The following is a 12,648-nucleotide window of genomic DNA, read 5'->3' on the forward strand; positions in this document are numbered from 1 at the left end:
AAAAAGAGCTTAAATTTTTGCAAGAGAAAACAATCCTCCTGCCTCCAGCTGTAAATAAAATAACAGCAGTGAGGTGATTTGCAACCATGTAACGGGCTTTTGTCTGCGCCTATTTCTCTCTGCCTTGAGGGTTTCTGTGTTCCCTCGCCGCAGGATCCCAATGTTTCTCCCTCCGGTACAAAGGCGGAGGGCTGCAGCCCCTCCCCCGGCTGCTCGCCCCCAATCTGCCCACGCTGCGGCTCCGGGGGGTGCAGGGCTCCGCAATTTAGGATTCCTGTTGGATTTTCAAGAGCACCGCTCTAGGACGTGCCAGGTTTAAAAACAGATTTACTTATCTTTTTAACTCTTTTTTTCCCCCCAGATTTTTCACGAAGCCCATCGGGTATTTTGCTCCCTGTAGGAAAGTTAGAGGTATTTATGAGTCTAATTAGAGGCATTTATAAGAGTGATTAGTGTGAAGCATCAGCTGCTGGTGGCTGCGTGTGTGTTCACACATGGATGCAACGCCGCAGTTGACAATTTGTTCCTGTGCCTGAAAGCTGCGAAATGCCCCGAATTCCCCCAGGCAGGCGCTGCGCACGGCTGTGCATTGTGTTGTGCTTTGTGCTGGGATGGAGCAGCACGTGGCTGAGCAAAACAAAAATTTTTTTTTAATTACTTTATTTTTGTTTTATTTTTAAGAAGAAAAAGGATATGAGTGCTGAAAGGCAGTGTTTGAGTGCTTAGAACAAAGGCTGACATGGCCTCACTTGTGCCTTGCTATTGCCCATCACACAGGTGCAACATCCTACTTCCCTCCTTTTGCTGCTTACCATCCTCAACTCCAGAGCTGTAGGTCTGCAGCACAGCAATCCCTCATCCACTCTTGTCCCATATTTGGCAGCAGAACATCACAGGTGATGCTTAGGGGACTAAACTCATCTGAAAATGAACTCGAACACAATGCTGTGTAGTGGGGCTGTGTACCCCTGAAGTCCCAGAGTGAGGGATGCTCTGGGGCCAGACATTCCACAGTCACTGAACATCCTCCAGAGCACAGTGAGCCCCAGAGTGCATGGACAAGACACTGAGGCCATGCATGAGTGCTCGCAGGAACAAGGCCTCAGCACCATGCACCTTCAGCCCTGGGCACACCTGCTCGTATCCTTTCGGTCCCCAAACCCAGCGAGAGCCCCCAGGTGGCCGAGAGCTTTCTGAGGCCTCTGGACAGCTTGGGTCCCTCCATCCACGTCACCATGTAAACAGAGTGGGAGTTGAGCGCTTCTGCCTCCACACACTTAGAGAAGCTTTTAGCTGGAATGGCTTGGGGAAGGTAGGGAGAAAAGTAGGGAATATTTTAATAATAGACTTATTCTAGGAAATTGAGGTCTGTTCCCTGTCACAAAAGCTGTTTTCCCAGTGGTGTGTATAGCAGCAGGTCATGCAGTTACACTGCACTAGAACCCAGCAGCCCACACCAGCAGCGAGCAGCAGCCCTAGAACGCCCAGGACACAAAGCTCAGCCTCAGCAGATGGAAGGCCATGATCAAAACTCTCTCCTGGGGTGACACCACAGCAGTGCACACAGTGCCTGCCAGGTAGACTGCACCAGCAGGACTGTCTCATCTTTAAGGAGAATTTCTTTAGGGTATTTTTTCCACACAAGAGGGTTTTGGCCTGAAATCAAGCTTAAAAAACCTTTATCCAAATCTGTGTACACATTTTTGCAGCCTATGAAGGAAACTGCCACAATAAATTTAATTCATTCTTCATTTTAATCTTCGCTGGAGACTCTTCTCAAATGCTCTCTTTAAGCACAGTGCTCCTCCTGCCCAGGCTCCTTTCCACGTTAGCATGTCCCACAGATGCAGCTACTGCTGGAATACAGGTACCTCAGGGCTTTGACAGAAAAAGAAATAGCTCGAAGACAAATCATTGATTTCAGAGAGTGCAGCCAGCAACACTGGGGTTAATGAACAAAATGACACATCGGAGAAGTAAGAATATTGATCTCACTTTCCTTAACCAGCCAGGTAATGTGGGGCAGGCACCAAAATCATAACTAGAAACATACAGATGCCATTAAAACACACAAAACCCATCACATACATATTTTAATTTTATCTTATCAGAACTTCTGTTTGTAGAGATACAATAAATATAGATGGCACTGTTACTGTGTAAACATCTTCCTTCAAATCACTGAAATGTCAATGTAGATTTTAAAACACAGTTGTATATACTTTTTTTTTTAAGTAGAAAAAGAGCAAATAATTACAATAAGTAAAATGCACTTGAGAAAAGTCCTGAAATGAACTGAAAAAGGATGAAACCATATGAGAGAATACATCTGGAAGAATGGCATTTTTGTTTGCTTAACAATAATCAAATTTTCCTAGAAGGAAGGGAACTCCCTGTACCATCCTTCATTAGTTTCAATTAATAGTTTATTTGTCATTAGTTAATGTATGATACTACTGGGTCTTTTTACAACCAGCCAGTGCAAGTTGAGAAGAAAGTATATTAAATACCAGAAGGAAAATGAGATGATATAAAACAGCCCCTGATCCTGCTAACCCCTGCTCCTCGGAGCAATCCCCTTTCTTTCCTACTTACTGCACAGTGCAAGAGCCTCGGGATTAAGTCAGATCTTTGAACCATAATTCCATTTATTTGGAGAGGCAAATGTGCCTTTCGCTCAACTTAAACGTTTCCTTTTAAAAGAGGCTGTCAAATCTGAAAGCACATTAAATTCACGTTTAGAACAAACTTTGTTCTCCTTGCACGGTTTTCCAGGGTGGGTATGGCACAGGACACAGACGTGGTGCTGCCCGAGGCTCGGGTGCCGGATGGACACCTGCAGGAAGTCAGGGCTGGCAGTGCCTCACACTGCCCCTTCGCCACCACAGCTGCTCCTGTAGGTGAAGGAGGCAGAACAGAAGGTGACACTGTTCAAGCATTTATCATACAGCATTGGGCACACTGTCAACAACAAAAGACGTGTAACATGTAGCCTCTCTTTCACACATATTAGTGAACAACCAGTCACAAAACGTATTTTATTTGCAAGCCTGAGTTCTGAGTTTTTGGTCTATTTCTCGTTCTATTTCTAGGACAGTTTTTGTAATAGTTTGGATCCAGCTGATAGATGAGTATCACTAATTCACCCTTTCTAAAAGCAAACTAGGTTGAGTCATTTAATAATTCAACATTGGACATCTTTGAACCCAAAATTATTAGACTGCCTTATAGATCAGTAAGGCACATTTTGCCTCAGTGTAGTATGAAATATTTCATTTCCCCCAGTTTCATCTGGTTAGACACAAAAACGTCAGGACTTCTCAGCTATTTACAGTGTCCCAAATGTAAGAACTAAACTGGGTTACTCACGTTTACCTCTGTCCAACAATGGTTAGACTACATCCCTATGAAAATATAAAAGCAGTAACAGATTCCCAGCAAACTGACAAGAGCATCAGATTCTAATGATTCAAGGTATTTGTGCAGGAAGCCCATTTATTATTTTTAGATTGTCCCACTGTTTGTCCCATGGGGAAATCAAAATGCCAAATGACTTTGTCAAAAATACCAAAATGCTACAAGCAGAGCTTGTAGGGCTGGGCCTCATGCTGGCCTTGTACAACTTGGCAGGTAAGCAGCCAGTTTCAGTTCCTTCACTACCTAAACCTTTGGTAGAACTGGTTTGTGCTCAGGTCTAGCACAGGATTTGGCCAGGTCTGACTGGCCACCCATTACCTCCACCCATTAGGTACCATGGCAAAGGAAGAGCTCAGAGAGGCACCTCCTATTGAAGAGTTAAGACTCAGACAATGTCTGGCATAGGTCTCCAGGTCAGGGAAGAGAAAGCAAGTGGATCTCCTGTACTAAAGTGAAAAACTTTGTGTCTGACACTTTGCCTGTCTACATAAAGAGTACTTACAGTTTGGCCCAAGCCTGGAGTTGCTGTTTAAGTAGCCCTTGTCTATAGAAATGTTAGGAGACAGTCCAAGCACCATCACAGCCTGGCACATCACTGAAAAAGCAGTCAGTGTGACCATGCAAGGGTATAATGGTCCTTCTGAACAGCATCAATCCAAAATTAATTTCCCTTTCTCGTGACAGTACAAACTCTAGCACAAAGGTTTGGTCTACATGAGCAGTTGTGAAACACATGCAGCAATTTTAATTCCTAGTTTGAAATGTCCTATGGGCAGTCAGGTCTGGGGCTGAGCACCAGCACAGTCACAGTTGTAAATCCACAGTTACAATTAGTAACTACTGAGGTCCAAACAGGTGCAACAAGTTACATTATAACTGACTGACATCTTGATGAACATACTTTCAAGCTGTTTCCAATGAAAGGCAACATAGAAATATGCTTATGCAAATACTCACTGAAACTTGTGGAAAAACAGGAGAAATTAAGCCAAATAATTTTTCAGTTATAATCAATTTGGCATTTGTTTTGTTTGAATTTTTTGAGGGAAGTTTCTGAATATCCCACTAGGCTCTAACAATGTTTGGAATATGCTGTCCCTCCAGCATGCCTCATACACGTATAGGTCAGCCACGCGCCTCGTGCTCAGCCTGCAGCCCATGTGATGCTTTGTTTACCCACTGCACAAGCAGATATGTGCAGCAGCCATTCCATGGCAGAACTTGCCTCGAGTCCACCACTTTGCTGTGCTGGAGTCTGCAAACACTGGGTGACTGTGTTCCCCTCCTCCTCCCTGTTCAGCAGCGTCCACGTTTGTTGTTTGGAGTGAAACTATTCCAGATTCTGGAGAGCAGAAACACAGAGAGAGACACCGAGGGCACGAGCACATTATCAGAAAGAATTTGAGTGCTCTCAGCAGCCCAGCAGCAAATTAGAAAGTTTTGGCTCCCAAGAATGAGTTGTGTTGTTTGCTCCTGCACACTGCAGCTGCTCTTTCCCTCTCTTCCCCATCCCCCTCCATTGGGTGGTTTATTACACACAAGCCACTAATGAATGGGAGCCGCTGTTTTACAGTACACCACACTTACAGGACTTATCTCTAGGCCCACCACAGATTTGACTGATCAACAGCAGGGCACCACCATCATAATTCTTCCTAGAAACAGGAGGATAAAAAGGGGGTTTGTTGGAGGTTGGCTGTGTCTGCAGAGAATCCTGCCTGCGGGGCCTGCTGATGCCATCGCTCGCTGCTATGGTCTCTAGCCTAATAAGGTACAGAAACAAAGATTGTTCACTTGTTCAAGAACACTAAAGCACCCGAGTGACGGAGAGTGGAGGCAGCGGGGCACACATCCAAGTGGGATTAAGGCCACAAGTGCAACTTCGCAGGGCTGGCTGGGTGGCAGGGGGATATCTGCCTCTGAAAAAAAAACCCAGTTCAAACATAATTTATAATGTGTCACTCAGTCAGAGGTGGCTGTCATTAAGAGTTAAACGTTGCACTGTGTTCAACTCATTCCGATAAGAATTCCCTAAGCTGCTTATATGTTATCATAACTCATGAGGAACTGGAGCAAGAGCAGGGAGGGGGGAAGCTTTGGGGGCAGGATGAGACCCAGCTGGGATGCAGGGACAGGGGAGCAGCACTGGATGGCCACCATTTTGGTGTGAGGTGCCAGATGCTGTGGGGTAATACTGAACAGCCACCATTTATGTGTGGTATGCCCATACACTGCAGAAGCACTGCCATACACCCACAATTTTGCTGCTGTGTGCCCACAGGTTGAAGGGCAGCACAGGACAGACACCATTTTGGTTTGATGTGGAGTGCCACATGCTGCAGGGCAGTGCTGAATAGCCACCATTTTGGTGTGGAGTTCCCACACACTGCGGGACAGTGCAGGACAGATGCCATTTTGGTGTGGAGCGCCACACACTGCAGGGCAGTGCTGGTGAGGCATCATTTTGTTGTGGAGTGTCCTTACGCTGCAGAGCAGTGCAGGATGGACACCATTTTGATGTGGTACGGTGTGCCACACGCTGTGGGGCAGTACCAGATGGACGCCATTTTGGTGTGATGTGGAGCAGTGTGCCCACACACCACCAAGCCCAGTGTAGCACACAAGGTGCAGGCCCTGCTTCTGGGAATGCTGTGGAACCTCAGCTGTGGAACAAGGGAAATTCACCACAGTTGGGCAGCTTAGCTGCTGATAGCGAAGAAGGAAGATATGTTGTAGCCAAGTAGGAAGCCCTTCAGTTAATATCGCTTACTGGAGATGGGCCCCAATGGCAGAGCAGGCAAGCAGTGCTGGTGGGCAGCACTCAGTGCTGCTGGCTGTCCTGGCAGCACTGAAGTTTTTTTCTCTGGCCTAGGGAAATCCAGCAGTAGGCTTCCACTGACGGCCCAATCCCACTAAACTTCAGAGGCCTGGTAGAGAAACTTTCCCCAACAGTTTTTCTGCTGCCTTGCCTTAGGTGTTGAAGGAAATCCTGTGTGGAAAAAGGACAATAGCCACACGGGATTGTCCATTGTCATAGCTCCTTCCATAGCAGCTCACTGACCTAGCACAACATCCAACCCAATTCCCCGCTGGGAGAGGCTCTCTGGCACAACCTGTGCAGAAAGGCCGTTTGTTTATCTGCTAGCTGCGGCTGCCGGATCGCGTTACACCTGCTGGGGCTGCCGGTAACGTGGGAGGTGGATGTTAGCTTGGCACTGTTGCTTTTATAAAGCCTTTAATGTAACAGGCTCTGGCTGTGTTCAGGTGCTCACCCATCAAGTCAAGGCTTAGGGAAGCTTGTGCTGAGACATCCCAGGCTCCCATTTCCTTGTCACTCAACTCAACAACTGCAGTCTGGCTGCGGTAGGTATAGGAGAAATATTTCCTCCACATCTCATACTGAAACAGCCACCCCCATCTTCACAGCCATGGATTTCAGCCTCCCTTGGCCTTTCCAATTGCTTGTTGTGATGACATCTTACACTGAGGTCCTGCAGCGTAACTGGCTCTCTGTGCTCAGCCAGGCACCAGAAGATGAGCTACGATCGTGAGGGTACAGTAAGTCACGAAGGACACACCACTCTCCGGCAGCCCAAGATGGGAGCATGGTAGTGTCAATGATGAGAGGTCTTCAGCCAAGCTTGGTTCCCCAGCCTGCCCCTCTATGGCTTTCAGGTTTGCTCTTGTTGAGGGAAGAGGAAGCCCTAAACAACTTCCTTGCTTCCCAGAGGCATCTTGCTATGTTATTTCTGCCAGGTCTGGCAGGAGACCAATATCTCCAATTTGTGTGTAACCATTCAGAACCACTCCAAGAGGTATCGAGTTTTCTGGGTACTGCAAGGCAAACATATTACCAGCTCCAGTTGTCCTCTGACAGGCATGAGCCTGGATGGGTTAATCACAGCCAGCTCTTTGCTGGCTACCACACAGTGGTAACTGCTTTGCTGCTGCTGCTTCGTGGATGCCACACTACAGGTGTGGAGTCCAAAGGATCTGCACCTTGCATATGCAAGTATGGCCTCAGGTCAGCTTGCACTTACAGAGAGGTTCCTGCACCTCTGGCTGAGGTGTTACAGGCTATCTGGCAGCTGATATCTCAGAAAGCAGGCAGCGTGCTGCAGCTGTCCCTTTCCATGTTGAGCAAAATGAGATCAAACCACATGCTCCCATTCCTCCCATGCAGCCTAGCACTGTATGGAGCACAAGCACACATGGGAGATGAACTTACTATACATATAATGGCAAAGATTTCTTCTAATAAGTTTCTCCTTCTGAAGTCACTCAGGCTTCATAGAATCTTGCCTGAAAAAGTAAAAGACAAGTTATAAGTCAAAATGGAACTCACTCATTTATCTTCCCCATCTGTATGGAATGCAATCAGACAGAATAAATAAATACTGAAAAATGCATTTGTTTTAAATGTCTGCGAACAAAGGGTTTGACAAGCAGTATGTAATACTGTTTTTAAAACACGATTTTAACCACCTGATACATTCAATTAAATATAGAATGCTACGCAAGTTGTATTTGCTTTCTGGAAGAGCAGCTCTGAAAGAAATTGGAAGTGTGGAAAACATTCTGAAAATAACTGCTTTAAACAGGGAATGAGATCTCCTTGAAGGGCTGCAACAGGACTGACTTTAGAGTATTACTTGTAAAGGCCACAAGTGTCTTATTTTTCCTCGCACGACAGAGCCACTTTGAGAAGGACAGACTGACAGCTTGGTCTGTGCTCCAAGAAACAGCAAAAAAAACCCCTCTTCTTGGTGTCCCTTTCTCCAATATTCAATGAAACTCCTACTGCGGTAAATAGTCTTTAAACAAATAAACAAACAACACAGAAAACAGCGATAACTGATGGAAGAAAACAGAGGCTGTTTTCCAGGCAGTGACACTGCCACTTTAACAGTTTCCCACTGTACTTCAGTTTAGCTGCCAGAGAAGCCTTGTTCAGCCTATTTGGGGGCCCCATGAAATGCTGCAAGCGTTACTGAAATGAGCACTTGTCTTTTGTTGTGCTGCATGCTAGCACCATACAGTGCTGAGCTGATAAATCCACTTTTTCTAGCACAAGCATTTTTCAAACAAAACTGCCATGAGACTGATGAGTAATGCCAGCTTGCCAAAAAAAAAAAAAAAGAACAAAAAAAAAGAAACCACACCAGCACTGCTGACAATGACAGCTGTTAAATTCACATATTCACAAAATGAGATGGGTTACATAACTGGAAACTACACGAGAAACTAAACAGCAAGAGGAACTGCTAAGCAGGGCGCAACTCGGGATCAGGAAGGAGCACATCACACGTCCCTGTATGCTCTGCCCACCAGTGATTGCAGACAGCAAAACTTTCAGGCATACAGAAGTACTTTGTGAAATCATTATTATTTTATGGACATAGTGCTGAGCCATAGAGAAGGTCTGTAACACACACAAGGCAGAGCAGGAAGGCAGAACATCATTCTGTCACCAGATCACCTGCCTTTATTTCAGCTAATCTCAAGCAAAATTGTACAAAACCAAAACAATCCGCGCTTCCATTTTATTTGCTCATGGCCAACTTCATTGCCATTATGTAGTAAGAGATACTTTAATTTAGATTATAAATAAAGCATTTGACCTGGTGGAAATTTAGCACTTACAAGTTTTTGTTATAAGAAGGAAGTGTGTTCGTGTGGCTATTCTTCAACTGAGAACTAAACATGAAATGAGCAACTAAACACTAAGTTCTTCATGCTTTACCACATTACCTGTAATAAATGAGGCTAATGCAAAAGATGTGCAGACAACTCAGGAGAAAGAAATTAAATGCTGGAATATTTTCAGAACGATGTCCCCTAAACCACTGTGTAGGTACAGTCTGCTGTGTGGGAGAGTAGTGAAAGCAGAAGCAAAATATTACATGTGCATTAAGCCACAAGCTGAAATAGCTGCAAACAATGGCTAAGTCTGTTTGCTCTTGGAAGCCTTAATGTAAGGAAACATCCTTATAAAAGATGAGACAATAGTAGGTCTATAAGTGACAATCCCGTAGGCATGAAGGATTAAGAACTTCCTATAGCTCCTAAAGTATCAACCTACATTGTAACCCTTCCAAAAAGGCTGCCCTAAGTGCTTTCTCTGACTTAGTCTGCTCAGAATAGGGAAAAGCATCAGAATTAGTTTGACTTTTCCTCTGCACGCCAGCCATGCACACACTTAAAGCAGAGAGGAGAGCTGAAGAAAAAGAGAAGGAAGTGCAGCACTTATTCGGCATCTCCTGGCAGCACACCTGTCAGCCCAGCTGCCCACTTGCCCTCACTGCTTCCTCTGGTGAGTGCAGAGCTTCTCCAGCCCTGTTCTGTGCTGAGTAGCGCTTCCCACTCAGCAGCACTGGAAATGTAGTTTTCAGACAAAAACAAACACCAGCTAGGCTCACGCTTCAGTGTTAATTTGTAGCTTTTATTTTCTTCATTTTGTTTTGAAGTGCTTTTTTGTTGTGTTGTTTTGTTTTTCTTTTGCTTGCTTGCTTGCCTGAGTGAGAAAGCACGCTCATTTGTTGCACACGTAATTCATCTGAAAATATTTTCTGCTGCCTGATGGACCACAGGCTGAGACACAGTCCTGCAAAACAGACATCCTCAGACCTTTCAGGCCGGCAGATCACTCTCAGCTGTCAGACTTGAGTGCGGGCTGCCACACACTCTTCTCATCAAAATTTTAATTGAAGACCATGAGTGTTATTATTTAATACAGTTCCACAGACCACCTGCAGCAAACTCACCAAGGCCCCATGGATTAGCAGTGATCCATATGATAGAGGCTGGGAACCACCAGCTCAGCGCCCTTGCTGATTCCGACTGCTCGTCCCTAACGCTGTGTTAAGCCCATTCATGTATATCATTCTGTTCAAATGAAAGCAGCCTGCACTTCAGAAGGTATTTCATGGAATCAAATGATTGGGAGTGAGAACTTACCAGATCTGGAGGGGCCAAAGAAGATGAGCAATCCCACTGCAGTAACCACCAACACACACCATGTCCCAGCTGTATGAGATGAACAATTAAAAAAAAAGGCAAAGAGTTACAAAAGATGCAAACCCAGGGGCCTCTTTCAGGTGGCATTTGTAGACCTGCAGTTGATTATAAATTGGACAGGATCTACAGCGTTCAACTCAAAAGAATTTGCAGCAAGTAAAAGGTCTTGAGATCCCCTTGCTACTCCCTCTGCTAATGATTCCTCCTCCCAAGTCTTTTGAGAAAGTTTGCGGTAATTTTTACAAAGTTCCAGTGCAATGGTTGGATTCTCTGCTTTAGATGGTTGGATCATCCACCCTGCTTGTCAGGTGGAAATGTATGCTCAGTTTACAAAGGAAATATGAATATTTAAATAAATAAATAAATAAAGCTGCTAAAAATTCTGCAGTTGCTTTTGAAACCACTGAGGATTCACCTTGCAGCTGCTCATAATTCCTATTTTTAAATGCTTTTTCTGAAAACCAAGCAAATACGCTGATGCTGATTCTCATCAAGGACTGTGAGCTCTGCCTTGCCAAGCTTAGTCATAGAGGGCACTCCCCTGAACTAACATGCTTGCTAATGCAAATAAATTGGTTTTAGTACAGTTCTATAAAAAATCAACAGCAACAAATTATGCGCAGTAGTGAGGATGGAATTTGAGTGTTGCCACTGATAGTGCATGTGTAAGTCTGGGCCTCATATTATTTAGGGCACAATTCTGCCCCTCTTATTAGTACCAATTCATCTCCTGCTCTTCAGATAACCCCCACAGGCAGATTATGGCAGCCCTAAGAGGCAGAACCTCAGCCAACAGGCGGCCCTGGTTCTGGGCTTTGTGCAGAGCCAGGCTTTGTCCCAGTCCAAGCAAGAGGCTCTTGCTGTTGCAGCGGATGGCACTGCCTGGCGATGCTGTTTAGCATGGGGAGCACAAAAAGTCTTTGGGCAGGATTCCTACTGGGATAAGTTTGTATAATTTTTCCAAGACTGGGAACAAACATTAATGCAATTTTCTTCCTTCAGAGCAGTTTTAAAGTCACTCATAGTGTGAGAGCATTTTCCTCCTTGGAGACTGGACTTTGCTCCTCTGTGCAGTTCCACTTACTCACCTGGTGACTGTGATTGTGAGCACGGTGTGCAGAGCTGGGGGCTTGCAGGGGTGGTAATCAACCAGGACAGCAAATCCCCTTGCTCAGAGGACAAGTTTATAGATTTGTTCTAACAAAATCAGACCTCTGCAGCAGCCTACCCTCATCCCCATCCCAATGGTTTGTTGCTTAAAATCTTACAGGAAAAATGTAATTTTCTCTATTCTCTTCTAGTAAGATGAAAATTTTCTTCTGCAAAAACATGTATACCCAAAGCTGTGGCTTGTCCATTTGAATTACAGATCAGCAAAGGAAGCCTGCGAAAGTCTCCTACTTTCATTCCATTCTGAGTGTGACTTGATTTCCCAGCTTAAAAATAAATTTACACCAATTAAGAGCTCCTTCAATCTAGAAAGAACACATACATTAGAAATATTCCTCCCTAAAGCAAACATATTGCTTTAATAAGCTATCTCTTGGGTTTTAGGATATTAAAGCAAAAGCGTGCTTACCAGGGGCTTGTGTCACCACGTCTGCCACTTTGGTTTATAAGTCAAAAATCACAATATGAGTTTGGTTTCAAATACATAAAGTGCTCATTTTTCCTGCGTTCATGCTCAATTTGATATTGTTGGGGAGAAAAAAAGGGTCCTTGACAGAATGGTTTATTTGACGAATGGTTAATGCTAATACAAACCTTCCACTAACGAGGATGTTTAAAATTGTTTTTTAATATGCCTTTAATGACCTCAGCTCCTCATACCTACCTCCTCGCTTCCAAAACTGTTTGCACTGTCCCCAATAACACTCAGCGGAAAGCTGTCGCTCCTGCCTAAATCCTTACTTAGGTTGGATGCTATGCCTCCGTTAGACAGGGTCACGAGGTCACGATCGATTTTGGAGGCCACCTGGAGAGCCCAGGCCGTGAACTGACTCAAAAAATTTATATCAGAGCGGGAGCGGCCCACCTCCCAGGGCTGAGCCCGCGCTAAGGCCCGGCCGCGGGACGGAGCCTGCAGCCCCGGCGCGGGGAGAGGCCAGAGTTGTTGACCCCGTGCGCTGACCCCTTCAAACTTCAGGAGAATTTTTCTGGCAGTTACCACGGTGACTGGGCACTCCAAGCTTATCCTTCTTACCACAGGGAAAA

The sequence above is a fragment of the Meleagris gallopavo genome, chromosome 11 (genome assembly GCF_000146605.3).
Source record: "Meleagris gallopavo isolate NT-WF06-2002-E0010 breed Aviagen turkey brand Nicholas breeding stock chromosome 11, Turkey_5.1, whole genome shotgun sequence".
NCBI lineage: Eukaryota > Metazoa > Chordata > Aves > Galliformes > Phasianidae > Meleagris > Meleagris gallopavo.